The following is a 25,751-nucleotide window of genomic DNA, read 5'->3' on the forward strand; positions in this document are numbered from 1 at the left end:
GACTTTCCTTATTATACCTGTATCCTACACACTCATAATGCATATCAAATACAACAATAAATCTAACTTAAATCTTTACCCAAACATCGAAACCTAGGGCACCTAGATTGCTCCAACAGTGTTCACTTGGTTAGTCAAGTTAAGTAATCCACCTAGTTTGACTAAGAAGGATGACTTAACTTAATCAATTTGAATTGATATTTTTTGCCCAAACTTATGTTGATGCACTGACACAAGTATTCTGAAGTCCAAGCAAGGTCCTAAGCATCTCATACCTTTCTAAGTATTTTCAATTACAAGGAAGGTAGTCCTAGTATGCTTGTAAGATGCTAGCTGCCTAAAACTATAGGTTCACGCTTTCTAGGGGAGAAACCTAGACTAAGTCCATAGCTCAATTTGAAGAATTTGATTTTTAAAAGATATGGTTTAAAGTTGAAAACATATATTAATTTTAAAAACTATAAATTTTGAAAACAGATTTTTAAAACAGAAATTACAAAATTAAAGATAAGTTATAAAGCAACCTATTCTACTATGCATCCGGCTACATGATCCAATATTGACTTGGACTCAATATAGTCAAGTACAATATCACCCCTAGCTACATGATCCCTTACAAAGTGATGTTAGACTTCTATGTGTTTAATCCTTAAATGGTGTATTGGATTTTTTGTTAAGTTGATTGAACTTATGTTATCAATTGAGACCTTCATATTTTTATATTCTAATTGATAATCTTTTAAAGTGTGTATCATCCATAAGAGTTGAGATACACATTCCCCATAACTATGTACTCTAATTCAGTAGTGGATAAGGCAATATAGTGTTACTTTTTATCACACCAGCTGACTAGGCACTGACCTAGAAATTGGCAGCTTCCACTTGTGTTTTTTCTATCTAGTTTGTACCAGCATAGTCTGAGTTAGAGTTTCCAACTAAGTTAAATGTTCTAGTTCTAGGGTACCAAAGTCCTACACTTAGTGTGCCCTTTATATATCCAAGTATTATTTTTTTTACATTTATTAAATATGATTCTTTTGTACATGATTGATACCTAGGACATATACTAATTATAAATAAAATATTAGGTCAACTTATAGTTAAGTATAATAGAATCTTTATTGCACTTCTGTAATACTTTAAGTCTACTAATTTTCTTTCTAAGTCCAAATCAATTTTTACATTAGTTTCCATTAGGGTATTAATGTTTTTAGAATTTTCATTCTAAATTTTTTAATTAATTCTTTAGAGTATGTTATTTGATAGACATAAATATCCTCTTTGGTTTATTTTATTTGTAAAGCTAAGAAAAAAATTAAGTTCACCTACCAAACTCATTTCAAATTCATTTTCCATTAATTTAATAAGTTTTTTAAAAAAATTTTGTATTTGTTGAGCCAAAAATTATGTCATCTACATAGATTTTGGCTATAAAGATATATTTTTCTAGGGTTTTAAAAATAAGGTTGAGTCAATTTAGCCTTGGTTAAACCTTTTAGATATTAGGTATGTTGATAATCATTCATACCAAGCCCTATGTGCTCGTTGTAAGCCATACAAGGCCTTTTTTTTAGTTTAAAAACATAGTTTGGGTGATCTAAATCCTCAAATCCAAGAGGTTGACCTATATAGACTTCTTATTTTATGAATCTATTAAGAAATATAGACTTTACATCCATTTGAAATAATTTAAAACTTTTATGTGGTGCAAAGGCCAATAACATCCTAATGGATTCAAGTCTAGCTACTCAGGCATAGGTTTTATTATAGTCAAGTCCTTCAACTTGACTAAATCCTCTTGTTACTAATCAAGCTTTATTCCTAACAATTTCTCCCTTATCATCTAATTTGTTCCTAAAGACCCATTTTATGTCAATAATTGATTTATTATCTAGTTTAGGTATTAGTTCTCAGACTTGGTTTCTTTCTAATTAGGCTAGTTCTTCTTGTATTGTAATTATCCAATCTGGTTTAGGTAGGGCTTCTTTTATTGATTTAAGTTCAATTTTAGATATTAGAGCAATTTGACTTAGGTTTCTATATGATGAGCGAGTTATAACTCCTAGAGTTGGATAATCCAAAATTTGATCAGCTGGGTGATTAGATCTTAATCTAGTTGTTCTTACTTTAGGATTAATAACTAGTTCTTCTATTTCCCTTATGTTACATTGAGGTCTTGGTTCATCATCTTCCAAATATCTAACACTTGTTCATGGTTAATATTGTTATGTTGATTATTTTCCTCATCAAATATTATATTGGTTATTTCATCAACTTTTAGGGTGCTTTTATTGTAGACTCTATAGACCCTACTAGTTGTTGAGTACCCTAAGAAAACACCAATTTTTGATTTGGATGTAAATTTACCTAAGTAATCTTTAGTATTTAATATGTGTACTTTACACCCAAATACTTTTAGATAATTTAAGTTGGGTATTTTATTATAATACATTTCATAAGGAGTTTTGTTGTAAACTTTATTGATTAGAATTCTATTTTGAATGTAACATGTTGTATTTATTGCTTCTGCCCAGAATTGATTACTTTAGTTATATTCATTTAATATGGTTCTAGCAACTTTTTATAATAATCTATTTTTCCTTTCTACTAGTCCATTTTGTTAAGGAGTTCTAGGGCACAAAATTCATGGTGATATCTATTAGTTTAGTAAAATTTGATAAACCTATGATTTTTAAATTCCCCCCATGATCACTAGTTTAATTTTTGTATCTTTTTCATTTTCTATTAATTTGTAGAAATTATTGAAAGTTTCAAAGGTTTCATCTTTAATTTTTGAAAATTTTACCCAAGTAAATCTTGAGTAGTCATCAATTATTACTAAGCAATATTAGTTTCTGCTTAGTGACTTAATGTAGAATCGATGATGTGCTATGAGGGGGGAATAGTACTCATGACTTTTTCACTTTTCGAAAAACATAAAGTAAACACAGCAGAATAAAGAACAAGTAAAACAAATAATACTAACACAATTTTTTTTTTACTTGGTTCGGAGCTTGTGACGACTCCTACTCCAAGGCCCGTGATCATTGATCACTTTCGTTGAGCAATCACTATAGATCCAAAAAGTCTTTACATAGAACAAGTACAAGTAAGAAGCTTTATAGATATTGAAATACAACTTGTTACCGACGACTTGGTGAAATCAATCTTCTGGCTTGGTCATCGTCGGGGGTGTACGCAAGGGCTTAACTTGTTCTCAATTGATTGTTCTGAATATGTTCTCCTAAAGTTGTTGGCTGACTCTCCTTTTATAGCCAAGTTAGACCTGATCAAGATCCACTGATCTTGGGATCAGTCTTTGACTCGATGCTGATTGGTGGACTGATCTAAGTGTTCGGGTGATTGAACCCTCTGAGCCTGCCCAACTTCTCATCCACATACTTCTGCTTGGATAAGAGTCTTCGTTCGGTCGACTGATCCTGTCGTTCGGCTGACCAATCCCCAGCTCATCTAGTCCGATCAACTCAGCTTGACCACGTCGATGCCTATCCACTGTTCGATCGACTGAACCCCAGGTTCGGTCGACCAATCCCTTGGTCGACCCTAATCAGCTCGTTGGAAATCCAATCTTTTGCTTGGAGGTTTGATCGACAGATCCTTGGTTCGGTTGACTAATCAAGGATGAAATTGACCCTATATAATTATTAGTTTCCATGCAAAACAGAGTTAGACAAATAGAAAATAATAGAAAAGCAATGTATGACTTTTGACAACCTTCGGAATGTCTGGTTCTGACTTTCGGATTTCACCAGGAACCCTAGGTCGAATTGACGCCTACTGTGTTGGTGTGGGAAGCATCAGATGATCAAACCTATATTTTGATAATGGAAAAGGGTTCAAAGTTAATGTTACTTGTTGTCTAACAAGTTTGAATCAGCTTGCAGGAAAGTCCTAAGTGCTCTGAGGCAAAAGTCCTAGCTACGGTTAGGCAGGTGGAAAAACTCTAGGGGGTGGTAACCATAGGTCCTAGGGGATGGTAACCCTAGGTGGAAAGTCTTGGCGGGTCAAGCACTTTGGGCAAAACCCTAGAGTCGGGGACTCTAGATGAAAACCCTGGTGGTCATGGACTAGGTGAAAGACTGAATGGCTTGTGGAGTGGGCATTCAGTGGAAAGTCCTGAAGCCTTGGGTGCTGAGCAAAAGTCCAGTCAGTCTAGAGGACCGGTCTGACAATAGGTAACTTCTCCTGAGAGGAGTAGGTGAGGACGCATTCCCCGCTAAGGGAGCAGTAAACATTGATTCGAACTTGTAACGCCGAAAATTCTCAAGATTATTTTAAAAATATTCTATGATTTTTCTAGAATTTTAGAATATTTTTATGGAATTTTTAGAGTAGCGGAAGTAGCAAAAATAAATGGAGTCGTAAAATAGCCTACGCGGGTTTTTGAACCCGAGACCTATTGGGTCCTACGACTTATAGATAGCTCTGGTAACCAAGTGAACCCAGCAGGACCGTGCTGAAAGGAAAGGGAAACAATTAAATTTATATTTGAGTTGGGCTGAATTACCCACTTAATATAAATAGGGAAATTAAGTGAGAAATTGTTATTTTCTTAACGAGAAAACTTTTCCCTCAAACCTCACCCGCCGACCCTCTCTCTTTCTCCCTCATCTCTCGACGCCAACCTCAAGAAGACCTAGGGTTCCATCTTGAGGAGCGTAGGAGTACCTCCCGGCGACATCAAGAATACGAGGGTGCTCCTCTCCGCGAGAAGATCACGTAGACGCGAGAAAATCGTCGAAAGAATCGTCTCCTCCGGAAATCTAGCGATTAGAATCGTAAGAAAATTAGAGAAGAAGGTAAGAAACCCCTCACCTGCAGTATAAGTAGCTTCCGTATGAATTTTATGCTTCAGTTTAGTAGTATGTAGACTTTCGGCACAAAGGATGCGAACTAGCGCATACCAAGTGTTCGATTAAATTATTAGCACAGTTAAAATGCAACTTAGGCATTTTATTAGCTTAGATAAATGCAATAGAAGCATTTTTACAGCTTATTTAGTCTTGCTACAGCTCTTATGGGAATAGATGTCCAATGGGTGAGCTCCCACAGTCGCCTCTAGGTTCAGACAACCTAGCTCTAGGTTCAGATAACCTAAAAAGAGCAAGACAAGCAATAATTAGCTATGTTCAGTATTTTACTTTTAGCAGTGGCACTGTACTGGATCAGATATCCATTGGGTTGGGCTCCCACAGTCGTCCCTAGGTTCAGATAACCTAGTAACCCTACTAAATTCGGGACTTGCAAACCCGGGTCTAGTTAGGGATGCGCGCATAGCAAGTACAGTTGCCGGGCCCAAACAGCAGCATGATTATTATTTTAATCTACCTATGAATATATTTTTCAAACATCACAAAATAGTTATGTGAGTTCAGTACAGCTTTAGCATCAGATTAGTATTAGCTTAATTCAGCTTTTGTATCAGTTTAGTTTCTGTTGATACAACATAATAGTTTATGATTAGCTCTTATTGTCATGATCAGTTTCTTAGTCCTATGTGTTGTTTGCCATGCCATGCTTAGCATTTTCAGTATGTTTTTCCAAATAGAATGTTTTAAAAACATAAATTGCATCGTGTGCATGTTTTAGTGAGGTAGATGGTTTCTTACTAAGCTCTCAAGCTTACAGATACTATTTTCCTTATACTGCAGATAAAGGTAAAGGGAAGATGGACTAGCGGAGGCTGGAGGTCAATGCAATGATGAAGATGTGTGTGGATGGAACTTGGAACAAAGATCTTAGGGAATTGCAGCGAGTTTTGTTTTGAACATTAGAATTGTTAGCATTTTATTATTCCGCACCTTAGTATGTTAAATGCCATGAACTAGTAAATTATGCACTCTACCATGCTTAGAACATTGGTTATGTGATGTTAGAATGTTTCCCAGTTGTTTTAGAATTTGTATGTGTGATTGAGGCACGAAATAGTGTTGAAATCAGACTTCTGATACGAAATCAGAAACCCCAATTGATCGACCGATCGATTGGAGGCTTCTCAATCGATCGGTCGATCGATTGAGAAGTTCGTACCACGAACAGTAAGCTCCTGGATCGATCAGCCGATCGATCCGGATGCCTTCTGTCGCGAACAGAAAGCCCTGGGATCGATCACTAGATCGATTGGCCAGTCTGGATCGATCAGCCGATCGATCCAGAATATTGCCCGAGCACAGTAGCGTGCTGGATCGATCCAACCTAAGTTCTGTTAGAGTGTATACTAAAAGCCTAGCTTTTGGTATAAACATTTATCTAGAAATAAGAATCACATTGGTCAAATGTCTACATTTATGATAAATGAAGTTGTTCAATTAATTTATATTGTAGATAACATGGTGTGTGGTGTCACACACAGAGGATCATGTTATCAGTACCTTATAAATTATAAACAGTAGCTCACGACCATAATGGAAAGGAACAAACCATTGGAAGGTCGTAGTGTAATTAGGTATTAGTTTATCTTAACTATATAATTACACTAGTACACTTAGAGTGTATTGAGTAGGACCATTAGAGGTCGTTTCTTTTATACTGACTTTATAAAGAAACAAAGACCTCAGTTATTATGGAAGTGTGTGCTCTTAATCCTAATATAATAACAAGCACATATATTTGATATTTATTTCTTTAATTTATCAATGGGTGAGATTTAGTTCGATGAATCAATAAGCCCGATAAGTTGGGAAATGATATCACTTATAGTGTGTTGTTGATTATAGAAGGAAACTGTGTCCTAGTAATCTAGGTTGAGAATGTCCCCAAGAGGAGCTCATAAGGATTGTCATGTTAAACCCTGCAGGTGGACTTAGTCCGACATGACGATGAAGTTGAGTGGTACTACTCTTGGAGCTAGATATTAATTAAGTGAGTTGTCAGTAACTTACTTAATTAGTGGACATTTGTTATCTTAAACACAGGGAGACTAACACACTCATAATAAGAAGGAGCCCAAAAATGTAATCTGGGATTGGCGCGGTAGTTCAATAATAGTTCTTTAGTGGAATGAATTATTATTGATGAAATTAAGTTGTGTGCTCGGGGCGAACACGGGATGCTTAATTTCATCGGAAGACCAAAACCAATTCCTCCTCTCGGTCCCTATCGTAGCCTCTAGTATATAGAGATTTATACCCACCTTCTTACCCATCCAATGGGGCCGGCCAAGCTAGCTTGGAACCCAAGCTATGGCCGGCCAAGACCAAGTGGATGAGCCATGTAGGTGGCCGGCCAAAGCTTGGGTCCCAAGTTTAGGCGGCCGGCCACTAGAATATTAAAAAGGATTTTTATTAAAATTATTTCTTATGTGGATATCATGATTTTAAAATAGAGTTTAAAAATTAAAAATTTCCTTTTATAGTTTTCTACAAAAGATTAAGAGAAGAGATTAATCTCTTTCCTTATTTGTAGTTTAAAAGGATGGTTTTAATTTTTGGTAAAAACTTTCCTTATTTGTAAATCATCTACATGTTTAAAAGAGAGTTTAAAATTTGAAATCTTTCCTTATTTGTTGATTAAAGGAGGATTTTAAATTTTAAGAAAACTTTCCTTTTTAACCATGTTCATGATTTAAAAGAAAGTTTAAAAATTAATAATTCTCTTTTATTAGTTTCTACAAAAGATTGAGAAAAGATTTGATATCTTTCCTTATTTGTAGATTAAAAGAGATTTTAATTTTTAGAGATAACTTTCTTTTTATCCACATGTTTAAAAGAAAGATTTTAATTTATTAAATTTCCTTTTTATAAACCAATCATGAAGGGATTAAATTATTGAAGAAATTTTATAAATTTCTGGAGACAAATTAGGAAGTTTTAATTAATTAAAACTCTCCTTGTTTGTAGCTTTGGGGTGGCCGGCCATGTAAATTGAGAAAAGGAAAATTGTTTTAATTAAATAAATTTTTCCTTTTCATGGCAAAAGAATTAAGGAAGTTTTTAATTAAATTTCCTTATTTGCCAAGACCAAGGATTATAAAAGAGGGGGTAGAGAAGGCTTCATGGTAAACAATCTCTATTATTCTCCCTCTCCTATTCTTTGGTGTGGCCGGCCAACATCTTCTCCCTTTCTTCCTCTTTGTGGTGGCCGAAATTCTCTATTGCTTGGAGCTCTTGTGGAGGCCGGATACTACTTGGAGAAGAAGAAGAAGAAGGAGAGAAAGCTTGCATCTCTTGGAGCTTGGTTGGTGTTTTTCTTCTTCCTTGGTGAAGCTTTATTTTTTGTGGCCGAACCTAGCTAGGAGGAGAAGAAGGTGGTTGGTGGTTTCTCATCTTGGAAGATCGTTGCCCACACAACGTCCGAGATTAGAAGAGGAATACGGTAGAAGATCAAGAGGTTTTTCTACAAGGTATAACTAGTAATTTTTCTTTCCGCATCATACTAGTTATTTATGGAAATAATACCAAATACAAGAGGCTTACGATTCTAGAATTTCGAATATATTTTTTCGATGTTGTGTTCTTTTGTTTTTCTTTTCCTTGTGATTTGATTGTTCTTTTCGGTTAACCTAAAGTTATTTTAGGAAATTAAATATTAGCTTTCTATAAAAGGTTTTGTCTAGTCGGTGGTGGTTGCTCCCATATCCAAGAAGGCCATGTGCCTCGCCACGTAAGTACTGGGAACCGATTATGGAAATTAATATTTAATGGAATTAATAACTTAAGGTGATTTGGGTCGAACGTGTTAAGTTCCGCAGGAGACCCAAGTCAAAACCTAAAAGAACAAATAGATTAAGTTTTGGATCAAACGTGTTAAGTTCCGCTGGCGATCCAAAATTTAATTTAAAAGAACACATGGTAGCTAGGAAAAGGTTCAGACCTTTGTACAAAATTTTTGTACAGTGGAACCTCTTGGCTTTCCGAGTAGCAACCAACAATTGGTATCAGAGCTAGGGGTTTGCCTCTGTGTATTTGGTATTAGTTTAATCATGCACATGTCATACATAATTTAGGCAGGATAATAGTAGGATGTGCTAACTTTGTGGATGCAGGATCCAACTATTATGGCTTATAGTTATTATGTGTGTGATTGGACCCTTGGACATGTCAAGGGCATTTTATTGTATGTGCATGATTGTATTATAAAATACAGCAGGAGCTGTATTTAGTTTTATTAGGATTTTATTTTTGATCTAGATACATGTACATTCCTTTTATGGAATATAGGATCAAAATGTAAAATTCTATTTATGTCGCGGATCGAATCTTGCAAAGCGTGGAACCTTCTGAGGACCAGAGGCGCAGCGGAACTAGGAGCAAGATGGATGCGACAGCTAGACCCGGTGGCGGTGGCCAAATATGGCAGCAGCTTGGGATGACAACACACGGAGGACAACTAGAGATAAAAGCCATAATAGTTGAAAATTAGATTTTCTATTTATTGCTTTTATATTTTGTTGTGTGTGCATGTTAGTTTACATATTTAGTAGGCTAGCATAGTTAAAATTCCTCATTTATAAATAACTAAGTGGGAGAGGGATTTTTAAGTAAATCCCATGGTCTCCATTACTGGTTTGTAAGTGATGCAAACAAGCTTGCGCGTTGGCTCTGAGTGCCTTCCTCCATAACGGATGAGCTTGTTTGTGGATCACTAGAACAGACTTCCATTTTTGGATGACTATAGGAAGTTTAAGAGCGTGTGATCTTCCCCAACGGAAGGGGCATAATCTTATTAATGGACTTAGTGTCAAGTAATGGTATACACTTAGACACATTTAATAGTATCCTCCCCATCGGAGTCACTGCTATTATTTGTGTGACCAAATGATACCAACTATTAATTTTATTTGTCAAAAAATTAGGTTGACAAGATAATAAAATTAATGGGTTAAAACCCTCCTTTTACAAATGTTGAATTTTTATACGTCCACACTAACGTGGCATGCAAAATTCACGGTGTTTGAGGTGTTGGTGAATTTAAATAATATTGTTTGAGGAATCAATATTTTTTAAATTCAAAAGTTTTTGACCAAATATTTGATCAAAGACAGATCAACTATTAATTTTATTCGTCATAAAGTAAAGTTGACAAGATAATAAAATTAATGGATAAAATCTCCTCTTTGATTTTGTATACGTCCACACTAACGTGGCATACAAAATTCATGGGGATTTTTAAGGAGTTGATCTTGACCAAATATTTTTTGTGATTCTTAGGATTTAAATATTTGTCAATTCCCTAGTAGTCATACTATAGAAAAGACTTAGTAGTCCCAATTGTAATGATTGGAAATAGGACTTGGACATTAAGGTAGACTGTCTTCTAAGAACTAAGAACAATTTAGGTGTATTTAATTCATTAGTTGAAACATGTCTAGTGGTGTTATCTACCAGAACCTGGAGTGTAGATACAAGATGCCATTAATCATGTCTGCAATACATTGCAGGGTTCCAGGAAACCCGACAACTAAATGAAAGGTAAATCACCGTCCACATGGGCACTACTGTAAAAGTGGTAGCTGTTGCAGTGGGAGATGTTTATCTTTTGATAAGAATAAAATATGGATTTTAAGTAATTGTCTTTATGTACCAAGTTTAGAAAGAACCTGATTTTGGTTTCTAAACTATTATAGATATTGTGTCTATTTTGATAACAAGGTTGTTATCAAGAAAAATAGGGAAATTATCTATTCTGGTATGATGGTTGACAATTTATAATCCAATAACTCCCACGATGCAACAAATGAAAATTAGTAACACATCTTCTAATTTTAAGAGAAAGCAACCTTCGGAAATGAACTAATTATATCTTTGGCATCTAAAGCTAGGTTATACTTGAGTAGGATTCATTGGTAGCTGATGAACTTTTGGGTTCATTAGTAGTGGGAATCTTTCCAACCTACGAGTCTTACTTGGAAGGAAAATAACCAAGAAGCTTTTAAGTCCAAGGGGTATGGAGTCAAAGATATGTTGAAAATGGTTCATTCTGATTTGTGTGATCCTATGACTATCCAGACAAGAGGTAGTATTGAATATTTTGTCTATTTTATAGACAACTATTCAAGATACAAATAAATTTACTTAATGTACCGCAAGATTGAGTACTTTGATTAGTTCAAAGAGTACAAGGCTGATGCGGAGAAATGTTAAAGTAAATGTCACTATGGTAAGATCGTAGTGGCAAGTACCTCTTGGGAGAATTTAGGAGTCACTTATCAAAAGTAGGGATTCAATCCCAACTAACTGCACCTGGTACACCCCAACAGAATGGTGTAGTAGAAAGAAGGTAAAGGACTCTTATGAAATAATTAGATAGATGATGAGTTATTTAGAAAATTACCAAATTTGTTTTAAGGATAAACTCTGATAACGAAAGTGAACATAGTACCTTCCAAGTTAAAACTCTCTACTCATATAGAATTGCTGAATAGGTGAAAACCTATTTTGAAGCATATTCGGATTCGGGTAATCCAGCACATATGTTAAAGAGAGACAATGATAAGTTGGATAGGAGTTCACTTGTTTGTAAGTTATCCTAGATAAACAAAAGTAGGTTTATAGTCTTAAAAATCAGAAGGTCATTGTTAGCATCAATGATTGATTTTTTAGAAAAAGACTATATAATGAACCACGTGCTCATAACTAAATTTGTAAAGGACATGTCTAACCTAGTACCAACTGTACAAGATGAGATACCACAAGAAAACTGCAACACGTATCACAAATGATACACAATTGCAGTAAGTGCCTTGTCGTAGTGGGAGGGTTGTCAGGCAACCTAAAAAGATTCATGTTTTGGGAGAGTTTTTGGACTCGATCCCTGGAGGACATGAACCTAATCTCCGGTCATATGATGAAGCACTCCAAGATAAAGATGCAGCATCTTGGCAAAAAGTAAAGAATAATAGAATTAGAATATATGTATTCTAATAAAATCTGGAAGCTTGTAGAATCACCAAATGGTGTAAAAGCCGTTTGGTGTAAAAAGGTCTATATTAGGAAAAGAGGGATAGACAGGAAGGTAGAAACTTTCAAAGCAAGGCTAGATGAAAAAGGAAACTTTTTCACTGGTAGCCATGCTTAAGTCTATCCGCATTCTTTTATCTATTTGGCAAGTGGATGTCAAGACAGCATTCCTTAATGGAAGTCTTGAAGAAAACATCCATATAAAGCAACCAGAAGGGTTCATTGCAAAGGGCTAAGAGCATCTTGTGTGTAAGCTCAATCAGTCTATGGACTGAGGCAAAGCTTCAAGGTCTTGGAACATCCGATTTATCAAAGTAATCCAGATCTATGGATTTAGTAACCGGATAAGTCTTGTGTATACAAAAGATGTGATGGAAACGTGGTGGTATTTCTTGTACTATACTCAGATAACATTTTTGGTAGTTGGAAACAATATCAAAATGTTGTCAGAAGTAAGGGTATGGTTGTCCAAACAATTTGATATAAAGGACTTGGGAGAATGTATATATTCTTGAGATCAAAGTAATAAGGGATCGCAAGAAAAGAATATTTTACTTATCCTAAGCTTCATACATCGGAAAAATCCTTGCTCGTTTTAAGCATACAAAACTCCAAGAAAGGTTTATTACCTTTTCAGGATGGAGTAACTTTATCTAAAGATATGTCTCTATAGACATTAAAGGAGATAAAGGAAATAAAGGCAGTTCTTTATGCTACGGCTGTTGGAAGCCTAATGTATGCTATGCATGAGATCAGAAATCTGTTTTGCCAAGGGCATAGTTAGCAGATATCAAAGTAACCCTGGACAAGGACAGTGGACTGCAGTAAAGCATATATTGTAGTACCTTAGAGGCACTAGAGATTATATGCTAGCTTACAAGACAGTTAATTTAGTCCTTATGGATTGCATGGATTTTGACTTTCAATCGGATAGGGACAATAATAAGTCAACCTCGGGGTTTTGTGTTTACTTTAGGAGGTAAAGTCATAACTATGGAAGAGTGATAAGCATAGGTGTTTTTATGGACTCCACCATAGAAGCTTAGTATATGGCAAGCCTCTGAGGTAGCCATAAAAGCTGAATGACTCAATAACCTCAAGATAGACTTAGATATGATTTCTGGTTTGTCCAAAAATTATTACAATTTATTGTAATAATGTTGGTGTAGTAGCAAACTCGAAGAAACCATAAGTCTATAAGGCAAGTAAACACAATAGAGCGCAAGTACCACCCAATACGAGGAATCGTATAAACGAGGAGAAGTTGTTGCCGCCTAGATTGCATCAGGTGATGACCTATAGATCCTTTCACTAAGGTCCTTAAGGCAAGAGCTTTTGATGGGCATGTTGAAGGGATGGGAATCAGATGTATGACAGTAGATATGGCAGCTTAGTCTTTTAGTATAAGTGGGAGATTGTTAGAGTGTATACTAAAAGCCTAGCTTTTGGTATAAACATTTATCTAGAAATAAGAATCACATTGGTCAAATGTCTATATTTATGATAAATGAAGTTGTTCAATTAATTTATATTGTAGATAACATGGTGTGTGGTGTCACACACAGAGGATCATGTTATCAATACCTTATAAATTATAAACAGTAGCTCACGACCATAATGGAAAGGAACAAACCATTGGAAGGTCGTAGTGTAATTAGATATTAGTTTATCTTAACTATATAATTACACTAGTACACTTAGAGTGTATTGAGTAGGACCATTAGAGGTCGTTTCTTTTATACTGACTTTATAAAGAAACAAAGACCTCAGTTATTATGGAAGTGTGTGCTCTTAATCCTAATATAATAACAAGCACATATATTTGATATTTATTTCTTTAATTTATCAATGGGTGAGATTTAGTTCGATGAATCAATAAGCCCGATAAGTTGGGAAATGATATCACTTATAGTGTGTGTTGTTGATTATAGAAGGAAACTGTGTCCTAGTGATCTAGGTTGAGAATGTCCCCAAGAGGAGCTCATAAGGATTGTCATGTTAAACCTGCAGGTGGACATAGTCCGACATGACGATGAAGTTGAGTGGTACTACTCTTGGAGCTAGATATTAATTAAGTGAGTTGTCAGTAACTTACTTAATTAGTGGACATTTATTATCTTAAACACAGGGAGACTAACACACTCATAATAAGAAGGAGCCCAAAATGTAATTTGGGATTGGTGCGGTAGTTCAATAATAGTTCTTTAGTGGAATGAATTATTATTGATGAAATTAAGTTGTGTGTTCGGGGCGAACACGGGATGCTTAATTTCATCGGGAGACCAAAACCAATTCCTCCTCTCGGTCCCTATCGTAGCCTCTAGTATATAGAGATTTATACCCACCGCATACCCACCTTCTTACCCATCCAATGGGGCCGGCCAAGCTAGCTTGGAACCCAAGCTAGGGCCAGCCAAGACCAAGTGGATGAGTCAAGTAGGTGGCCGGCCAAAGCTTGGGTCCCAAGCTTAGGTGGCCGACCACTAGAATATTAAAAGGATTTTTATTAAAATTATTTCTTATGTGGATATCATGATTTTAAAAGAGAGTTTAAAAATTAAAAATTTCCTTTTATAACTTTCAACAAAAGATTAAGAGAAGAGATTAATCTCTTTCCTTATTTGTAGATTAAAAGGATGGTTTTAATTTTTGGTAAAAACTTTCCTTATTTGTAAATCATCTACATGTTTAAAAGAGAGTTTAAAATTTGAAATCTTTCCTTATTTGTTGATTAAAGGAGGATTTTAAATTTTAAGAAAACTTTCCTTTTTAACCATGTTCATGATTTAAAAGAAAGTTTAAAAATTAATAATTCTCTTTTATTAGATTCTACAAAAGATTGAGAAAAGATTTGATATCTTTCCTTATTTGTAGATTAAAAGAGATTTTAATTTTTAGAGATAACTTTCTTTTTATCCACATCTTTAAAAGAAAGATTTTAATTTATTAAATTTCCTTTTTATAAACCAATCATGAAGGGATTAAATTATTTAAGAAATTTTATAAATTTCTGGAGACAAATTAGGAAGTTTTAATTAATTAAAACTCTCCTTGTTTGTAGCTTTGGGGTGGCCGGCCATGTAAATTGAGAAAAGGAAAATTATTTTAATTAAATAAATTTTTCCTTTTCATGGCAAAAGAATTAAGGAAGTTTTTAATTAAATTTCCTTATTTGCCAAGACCAAGGATTATAAAAGAGGGGGTAGAGAAGGCTTCATGGTAAACAATCTCTATTATTCTCCCTCTCCTATTCTTTGGTGTGGCCGGCCAACATCTTCTCCCTTTCTTCCTCTTTGTGGTGGCCGAAATTCTCTATTGCTTGGAGCTCTTGTGGAGGCCAGATACTACTTGGAGAAGAAGAAGAAGAAGGAGAGAAAGCTTGCATCTCTTGGAGCTTGGTTGGTGTTTTTTCTTCTTCCTTGGTGAAGCTTTATTTTTTGTGGCCGAACCTAGCTAGGAGGAGAAGAAGGTGGTTGGTGGTTTCTCATCTTGGAAGATCGTTGCCCACACAATGTCCGAGATTAGAAGAGGAATACGGTAGAAGATCAAGAGGTTTTTCTACAAGGTATAACTAGTAATTTTTCTTTCCGCATCATACTAGTTATTTATGGAAATAATACCAAATACAAGAGGCTTACGATTCTAGAATTTCGAATATATTTTTCGATGTTGTGTTCTTTTGTTTTTCTTTTCCTTGTGATTTGATTGTTCTTTTCGGTTAACCTAAAGTTATTTTAGGAAATTAAATATTAGCTTTCTATAAAAGGTTTTGTCTAGTCGGTGGTGGTTGCTCCCATATCCAAGAAGGCCATGTGCCTCGCCACGTAAGTACTGGGAACCAATTATGGAAATTAATATTTAATGGAATTAATAACTTAAGGTGATTTGGGTCGAACGTGTTAAGTTCCGCAGGAGACCCAAGTCAAAACCTAAAAGAACAAATAGATTAAGTTTTGGATCAAACGTGTTAAGTTCCGCAGGCGATCCAAAATTTAATTTAAAAGAACACATGGTAGCTAGGAAAAGGTTCAGACCTTTGTACAAAATTTTTGTACAGTGGAACCTCTAGGCTTTCCGAGTAGCAACCAACAAGTTCCGCATACAGTAGTATACTGGGTCGATCACTGGATCGATTAGACCATTCCAATCGATCCACGGATCGATTGGGAGGCCTGACAACAGCCGGAAGACCCTTAGTTCAGTTCCTTGACCATGGGGGATGTAAAATATGTCATGAATAGTTTAGATTACACCCCTTAGCACATATAGAATAAAGAAATGATAAGAGCTTAGCAAAGTTTTAATTAGTACAGCTTCCGCATCTAGATTTAGTGATGGTCATGGATGTAGTTTAGCACAGCATAATGTGACGGTCCGACCTTACAGCTTAGTTAGTAGAAGGCGGGTCATTACAGAGTGGTATCAGAGCAGTTTCCATACTTCTTACACACACATCACCATTGAACCTGTAGTTTCCAAGTAAGAATACCTCTCATTTTTTTTTATGTTCCTATTTTCTCGTTATAACTTATGTTAACTGAAGCATGTTAGTATGTGATAATGTTTAACAAGATAGCAGTATTTATGTAACCATGATTAGATTAGTTATGTATGTCCTCTATGTCTTTAGAAATGGCACGAGGACGCCCAGCTAGAAGGGCACCAGCTACTGAGCCCCATGAGGCGAGTTCGGTGCCTCCCGGACAAAGATTAGTGGCTCGATTAGTGAAAGAACAGGAGATAGCCACCTAAAGGCTAACCAGGAGAATACTCCCACCGTCACCCCAGAACCCAACATAGCAACCCCGGTGGTTATAGAGGTTCCACCCGACCTCTGACACGGTGGTCAAGCAGGTAAAAGAGAAGCCTACGATCCAGTGGCGGAGAGTCAAGCTCGAGAACTTCTCGGCACCGGTGAACCATGGGATGCTCAAGCCCTGGTTCAAAAACATGCGGTGGAGCCTCGGACCTGGCGAACAGGAAAAGTGAAGTGCGCCTCCTTCGCAGCGGAGATGCACGTATGTGGTGGGAGAGAATTAGAGTGAAGCGCCCAGTGAATCAGATGACATGGGCTGACTTCGAGAAAGAATTCTTCGAGGAGTTCTTTCACATGCGGGTCACAAACTGCCACTACGACGAGTTCACTGAGTTTCGCCAGGGTAACCTTTCAGTTGAGGAAGCCATGAAGAAATTCAATAGATTGGCTCGTCTATGCCCTGAATTAGTCAGCACAGAAAAAAAACGAGTCCGGTTGATGCTCAAGATGCTGAGGCCGGAAATAGCAATGAACGTGGCTGGCGGCGTTCATAGGCCGCAAACCACCGAAGAACTAGTCAGCAGTGCTCTGACCACCGAGCACTACCAGAACAATATCAAGCAGCAGAGGCAAGTCCTCTCAGAGTCTAAAGGACAAGGAAGTTCAGGTACTCAGAAACAACAGAGCCACAGCTCTAACTAGAAAGGGAACTCCAGCAGCAAGCGCAAACCAGGGAGTTACCCAAAAGGAGGACCAGCCAGCAAATAGCCTGGTTATCCCAAATGTGCTACTTGTGGGAAATTTCACCCATGAGTTTGTCGCAAGGGCACACGAGGATGCTTTGAATGTGGACAAGAAGGGCATATGGCTAAGCAATGCCCGAACAAGACGAGTCTTCCTCAACCACAGCCGATACAGTATGGAGGCCAGCCAGCACAGCTACATCAGATGCAGGCCGTTTTAGATGGTCCACACATCAGCCAGGGCAGACTAGAAGCCCCTCCAGCTATGACCAATGCGAGGATCTACTCACTCACCAGGGAGGACGTAGCAAATGCCTCGACATTTGTTTCAGGTCAGATCAGTATTTTACAGCAAAGTACAACTGTCTTATTCGATACTGGGGCAACCCATTCTTATATATCCAGGGCATTTGCTGAGAAGTTAGCGATACCTCCAGAGGTACTCAGTAGCCAATTTTTGACGATGCTACCTTCAGGAGAAATTATGACATCCACGCACTGGCTCAGAGCAGTGCCAGTCATTATAGCAGGCAGAGAACTCTTTGTGATCTGATAGTGCTAGAAATGACTGATTATGATGTTATCTTTGGAATGGACTTCCTGATCAGATACGGTGCCTCTATAGAGTGCCGTAAACAGAAAGTCGTATTCCAACCGGAGGCATAGGTACAGTTCGAGTACATCGGGGAACCAAAGAGAAAAGCCAAGAAATTTCTCTCAACTCTAAAAGCACAGAAATTAATGGATTCAGGATGTACGGGATTCCTAGCACATGTAGTCAATACCAGTCAGGACAAGGACCAACAGCTAGCAGAGGTCCGAGTCATATGTGACTACCCAGTAGTCTTCCCTGAGGAGTTACCAGGTCTAGCACCAGACAGGGAGATTGAATTTGAGATAGAACTCGTTCCCAGTACAAATCCTATCTCCAAGGCACCCTACCGCATGGCTCCAGCAGAACTGAAGGAACTTCATGAACAACTACAGGAGCTGCTTGACAAAGGCTTCATACTTCCTAGTCACTCACCATGGGGGGCGCCTGTATTGTTCGTGAAGAAGAAGGACGGGAGCATGCGCCTGTGTATAGATTACCGGGCACTGAATCAAGTCACAATAAAGAATAGGTATCCTCTTCCCAGAATAGATGACCTGTCGATCAGCTAAAGGGAGCAGCAGTGTTCTCGAAGATAGACCTCAGATCAGGTTATCATCAGGTGAAAGTTAAAGAAGGGGATATACCCAAGACAACATTCAGGACTAGATACGGACACTATGAGTTCGTAGTCATGCCCTTTGGCGTGACAAATGCTCCAGCTACTTTCATGGACCTCATGAACAGAGTCTTCAGGGATTACCTAGATAAATTTGTTATTGTGTTTATCGATGACATCCTTATCTATTCAGGAACTCAGGAAGAACACGTAGAGCACCTGAAAATAGTATTGCAGACCCTTCTGCAGAACCAGTTGTACGCCAAGTTCACGAAATGTGAATTTTGGTTATATCAGGTGTCCTTCCTGGGTCACATCATCTCAAAGGATGGTATCATGGTAGACCCCAGTAAGATAGAAGCTGTGAGTAGTTAGAAAAGACCCAAGAACGCCAGTGAGATCAGAAGCTTTCTGGGATTAGCAGGTTATTACAGAAAGTTCATAGAAGATTTCTCCAGGATAGCCTCCCCACTGACAGCTCTTACCAGAAAGAACAGAAGGTTTCAGTGGACAGAGGACTGTGAGAACAGCTTTAGCGAGCTAAAGAGGAGATTGACCAGTGCACCTATTCTGACTCTACCAGAAAACACAGGCAGCTTTGACATTTATAGTGATGCCTCTAAATTGGGACTAGGAGCAGTGCTGATGCAAAATGGCAAGGTGATCGCCTATGCCTCCAGACAACTCAAAGAGTATGAGAGGAACTATCCTACTCATGATTTTGAGCTTGCAGTAGTCGTGTTCGCTCTCAAAATTTGGAGACATTACCTGTATGGAGCTCAGTGTAGAGTGTATACAGATCATCAGAGTCTGAAGTATTTCTTCACTCAGAAGGATCTGAATATGCGACAGCGCAGATGGCTAGAGCTGGTCAAGGACTATGACATAGACATCCTCTATCACCCAGGAAAAGCTAACAAGGTAGCAGATGCACTTAGCAGAAAGTCCAGTGCTACCTTACTATCCCTAGCAACCATGTCACCGCCCCTACAGAAGGAGATCACAGATTTCGGTCTCGAACTCATAGTGTGACAGCTCTCTACTATGACCTTAGCATCTACCCTGCATGGTGACATCCAGATAGCTCAGGAACAGGATCCTGAAATTCAGAAAATCTAGCAAGGGTTAGCGGAATCAGAAAGTGGAGAGTTCAGAATGACCAATAGTGGGGTATTGTACTTTGGTGACAGACTTTGTGTTCCAGATCAGAAGGAACTACGCAGGAAGATCTTAGATGAGGCTCATAGGACTCCTTATGCGATGCATCCTGGTTCCACCAAGATGTACCAAGACCTGAAGAGACGTTTTTGGTGGCCTGGGATGAAGAGAGACATCGCTAGATATGTTAGCACCTGTCTGACCTGTCAGAGGGTCAAGGCAGAACATCAGAGACCAGGAGGAGTTTTGCAGCCTATTCAGATTCCAGAATGGAAGTGGGAAGATATTTCCATGGACTTCATAGTGGGACTACCCAGAACCATAAATGGTTTTGATACCATCTGGGTAATAGTCGACAGATTGACTAAATCAGCTCACTTCTTAGCTATCAGGATATTCTACTCCATGGAGCAGCTAGCTCAGTTGTATCTCAAGGAGATCGTTAGATTACATGGAGTCCCACGAACCATTATTTCAGACAGGGACAGTAGGTTCACATCACACTTCTGGGAGTGTGTACAGTCAGCTTTGGGCACTAAGTTAAAGTTTAGCACAGCCTTCCATCCTCAGACAGATGGTCAAACAGAGCGAGTAAATCAGGTACTCGAAGATATGCTCCGAGCATGTGCCCTAGATTTCAAAGGAAGTTGGTGCAAATATCTGAGCTTAGCAGAATTTGCATACAACAACAGCTATCAGGCCACTATCGGCATGGCACCTTACGAGGCTCTCTATGGGCGGAGGTGTAGATCTCCAATCTGCTGGTATGAGAGTGGTGAACAGAAGGAACTAGAACTCCAGACAGATCTAGTAGCAGATACCACAGCAGCTATACAGCAGATCCACCAGAGGATAGAGACAGCTCAGAGCCGCCAGAAAAGCTATGCTGATACACGGCGCAGACCATTAGAGTTCTCAGTTAGGGATTCAGTGTTCCTCAGAGTAGCTCCCATGAAGGGAGTAATGCATTTTGGGAAGAAGGGCAAACTAAGTCCCAGATATGTGGGACCATACCTTATCACTAGAAGAGTTGGTAAGGTAGCATATGAGCTAGAGCTACTACAGGAGATGTCAGCCATCCATAATGTATTTCATGTCTCTATGCTGAAGAAGCATATCCCAGATGCCACCCAGGTGATTGAGCCCCAGTCGGTACCTGTAACGACCCAACTCCTAAGTACTACGCTGTGAGCCGGAACGCTACATTAACTACTGAAGCTACTGTGCTGTACTGTGCGGAAACTGGGTAAAACAAAATTTCACTAACTGACTCTATTAAACTGACAACTGGTACACCCATGCTATTATAAGGAAGGGTTCAAGACCCTTTCCGGTTGAGGTATATGTGCTGAGGAGGATACTTGACCTCCCATCTGAGCTAGAACTCAAAACTAACTTCCCAGCTAGCTGCTGTTCGATCCACGGATCGATCAAACTTGCCGCGATTCCGTGCCCTGCTGGATCGGTGGACCAATCCAGCAGAGGCTGGATCGATCGGCAAGACCGATCAGGTGTGCGGATCGGTGCAGACCGATCCGTGCACCCTAGAGACTGGGATGCCCATTGCGATCTTTGGATCGGTCGGTGGCCGATCCGAGAATCTGATGAGCTCTTGTATCCATCTGGATCGACCGACCGATCCGGGAAAAGGAATAACCTGGATCGGTCTGGCGACCGATCCGTGTTCGATAGTCTGAAACGAAATCGAATTTCGATTTCCAGACCGATTCGTGCCAAAATCACATACACAAGCTCTAGATACATGAAAACACTCTAGCATGTAAATACTAACGTTCTAAACATGATAAACTAAACAAGACATAGTTTACTAAGCTATAATACCTAGTAACAAGACTAAGTCATAAAACTAGACATGTTAAGTACTAAAACTGAAATAAAAGCGTATAGATCCCAAGGATCTTTATTCCAGACCCCTTGCACACACACATCATCGTAGCATCGCCCTCCAGCCTCCGCTAGTCCACTTTTCTTTTACCGGTATCTGCAGTATAAGAAAAGTAGCATCTGTAAGCTAAGAAGCTTAGTAAGAAACCATCTACCTCACAAAAACATGAAACGATGCGATTATGTTTTTAAAACATGCGGTTTGAAAACTGAACTGAGCATGGCAACATGGCATGGCATACAAACATGTACTAAACTGATCATGGCATACAAACAAGCTTAGCATAGCATACTGTATCTGAAACTAAGCATGAATACTGAACTGGTCATGCATATACATCTAACTGGTCATGAACTCAAATCATGAAACTTAACTGAGGTAATTAACTGTAACTGAAACTAAGTTAGTGTTTCCATCACTGATTACATATTTGGAAAACTATATATAATAATAGATGAAAATACTAAACATGCTGCTGGGCCCTGGCAACTGTACCTACTGTGCGCGCATCCCTACGAGACCCGGGATTGCAAGTTCCGAATCCAGCAGGGTTACTAGGTTATCTGAACCTAGGGACGACTGTGGGAGTCCAGCCCATGGATATCTGATCCAAGTACAGTGCCAACTGAATAAAAGTAAAATACTGAATACTGTTTTATTTTACTTTGCTGTTCTAGGTTATCTGAACCTAGAGCTAGGTTATATGAACCTAGAGGCTACTGTGGGAGCCCACCCAATGGATATCTGATCCATTTAGCTGTAATAACTGATAATAAGCTAAATAAAATGTTTCTAATACATTTTTCATGCTGTTAGGACGCCTACTGGTGCATCCTTCTGAACTGGGCATTCTACCGGATGCTTGGTGTGCACTAAAAGCACACCCTAAGACTGAAAACTGTAGAACTACTGAACTAATGCTAAAACTAACAAGCGAGAGCAATTATACTGCAGGTGAGGGGTTTCTTACCTTGTGTGCTAGATTTCTTACAAATCTAATCGCTAGAAATTCCGGTGGAGGTGCCCCTTTCGAGAGACTTCTCGCGTCTATGCGTTCCTCTCGCGAAGGAGTGCGCCCTTGTGTCGAAATCGTCGCCGGAAAGTGTCCTTGGGGCCCTAGAACCCTAGGTCTTCCTTGGTGTGGCGCCGAAAGAAGGAGGAAGAAAAGGGAGAGGTGGCGTGAGAGGGTTTCGGTGGGGAAGGATGTGCCAAACCAAAATAAAATAAACCAAACCCTCTTTAAGTTTCCTATTTATATTAAGTGGATTATTGAACCAAACTCTAATATAAATATAATTGGTTTCTCTTTTTTTCAGCACGGCCCTGCTGGGTTCACCGGTTACTAAGGCTAACTAAAGGTTTAGCGGACCCGAGAGGTCCCGGGTTCGATTCCCGCTTAAGCCTTTTTATTCTTCTAATTATTTTTGCTACTTCCGCTACTCGGAAAATTCCGGAAAAATATCTAAAAATTCCAGAAAAATCATAGAATAATTCTAATGCAAGTTTGAGAATTTTTGGGCGTTACAATCCCCCATACCTTATAAAAAGTTCGTCCTCGAACTTAAAACAATTCTGGGTACTTCTGTCTCATGCTGGCCTCTGTCTCCCAAGTCGCCTCTGCTGCTGTGTGATTTTGCCAGCTGACTTTGACTAATGGTACTTCCTTGTTCCGTAATTTCTTTACTGCTCGGTCTATTATCTGAATAGGCCGACTGTCATAGCTGAGATCATCACGGACCCAACGGGGCTCAATCACCTGGGTGGCGTCTGGAATATGCTTCTTCAGCATGGAGACATGAAATACGTTGTGGACAGCCGACATCTCCTGAGGTAGTTCTAGCTCATATGCTACCTTGCCCACTCTCTTCGTGATAAGGTATGGTCCCACATATCTGGGAGCTAACTTGCCCTTCATCCCAAAACGCATGACTCCTTCATGGGAGCTACTCGAGGCTATCCCCAATCGAAAACTCTAGGGGTGCGTGGTGTATCGGCATAGCTCTTGACTCTGTCTTGCCTCAATCCTCTGGCGAATCTGCTGTGTGGCTTGTGGTATCTGCTACTAGATCCGTCTCAAGCTCTAGTTCCTTCCATTCACCACTCTCATACCAGCAGATTGGTGATCTGCACCTCCGCCCATAGAGTGCCTCATAAGGTGCCATGCCGATAGTGGCATGATAGCTGTTGTATGCAAATTCTGCTAGACTCGGATATTTGCACCAACTCTGAAATCTAGAGCACAAGCCGGAGCATATCTTGAGTACAGGTTTACTCGCCCGTCGACCATCATGCGAGGATGGAAGGTCATGCTAAATTTTAACGGGTGCCCATAGATGGTACACACTTCAGTGTGATGTAAATCTGTTGTCTCTATCGATATAATGGTTCGTGGGACTCCATGCACTGACAATCTCCTTGAGATACAACCGAGCTAGCCGCTCCATGGAATAGGATATTCGATAGCTAAGAAGTGGGCTGATTTAGTCAACCCGTCGACTATTACCGATGGCATCAAAACCATTCGTGGTTCTGGGTAATCCCACTATGAAGTCCATAGAGATATCCTCCCACTTCCATTCTGGAATCTGGATCGGCTGCAGAACTCCTCCTGGTCGCTGATGTTCTGCCTTAACCCTATGACAGGTAGACAGATGCTGACGTATCTGGCGATATCTCGCTTCATCCCAGGCCACCAAAATCGTTTCTTTAGATCCTGATACATTTTGGTGGAACCAGGATGCATCGCATAGGGAGTCCTGTGAGCCTCGTCTAGAATCTGTTTTCGTAGTTCCTCCTGATCTGGAACACAAAGTCTGTCACCACAGTACACTACCCCACTGGCGGACACTCTGAACTCTCCACTTTCTGATTCTGCTAACCCTTGCTTGATTTTCTGGATTTCAGGATCCTGCTCCTGAGCTGTCTGGATATCATCAAGTAAGGTAGATGCTAAGGACATAGTGGAAAGTTGCCCGACTATAAGCTCGAGACTAAAAGCTGTAATCTCCTTCCTTAGGGGTGGTGACATAGCTGCTAAAGATAATAAGGTAGCACTGGACTTCCTGCTGAGTGCGTCTGCTACCTTATTAGCTTTCCCTGGATGGTAGAGGATATCTATGTCATAATCCTTGACCAGCTCTAACCATCTGCGCTGTCGCATATTCAGATCCTTCTGAGTAAAGAAATACTTCAGACTTTGATGATCTGTATACACTCTGCACTGAGCTCCGTACAAATAATGTCTCCAAATCTTGAGAGCGAACACCACTGCTGCAAGCTCAAGGTCGTGAGTAGGATAGTTCCTCTCATAATCCTTGAGTTGTCCGAGGCATAGGCGATCACCTTGGCTCTTTGCATCGATCGCTCTTAATCCCAATTTAGGCGTCCTGTAGATGTCAGTATGCATATTTTCGGTATAGCTAAAATAGAGCACCGGTCAATCTCCGTTTAGTTCTGAAGTATTCTTTGATCCTCGGTCCCTTGAAATTTCTTGTTCTTCCGGTGAGAAGCATCGGTGGGAGGCTATCCTGGAGAAGTCCTCTCAATTTCCTGTAGTAGCTTGCTAATCCCGTAAAGCTTCGATTTCCGGCATTCCGGGTCTCTTCCGATTTATACTGCTTCTATCTTGCTGGGATCTACCATAACACCATCCTTGGAGATGATGTGACCTAGAAAGGCTACCTGGTCTAGCCAAAATTCACATTTCGTGAATTTGGCGTATAGCTGGTTCTGCTGAAGGATCTGCAAAACTGTCTTCAAATGCTCTGCATGGTCCTCCTGAGTGCCTGAATAGATAAGAATGTCATCGATGAACACGATGACAAACTTGTCTAAGTATTCTCTGAATACTCTGTTCATGAGGTCCATGAAAGTAGCTGGAGCATTTGTCACGCCGAAAGGCATGACTACGAACTCATAATGTCCGTATCTGGTCCTGAAAGCTGTTTTAGGTATATCACCTTTCTTGACTCTAACCTGGTGATATCCTGATCTGAGGTCAATTTTAGAGAACACTGTGGCTCCCTTTAGCTGGTCAAACAGGTCATCTATCCTGGGAAG

This window comes from Zingiber officinale, chromosome 9A, assembly GCF_018446385.1.
Source record: "Zingiber officinale cultivar Zhangliang chromosome 9A, Zo_v1.1, whole genome shotgun sequence".
NCBI classification, from domain to species: domain Eukaryota; kingdom Viridiplantae; phylum Streptophyta; class Magnoliopsida; order Zingiberales; family Zingiberaceae; genus Zingiber; species Zingiber officinale.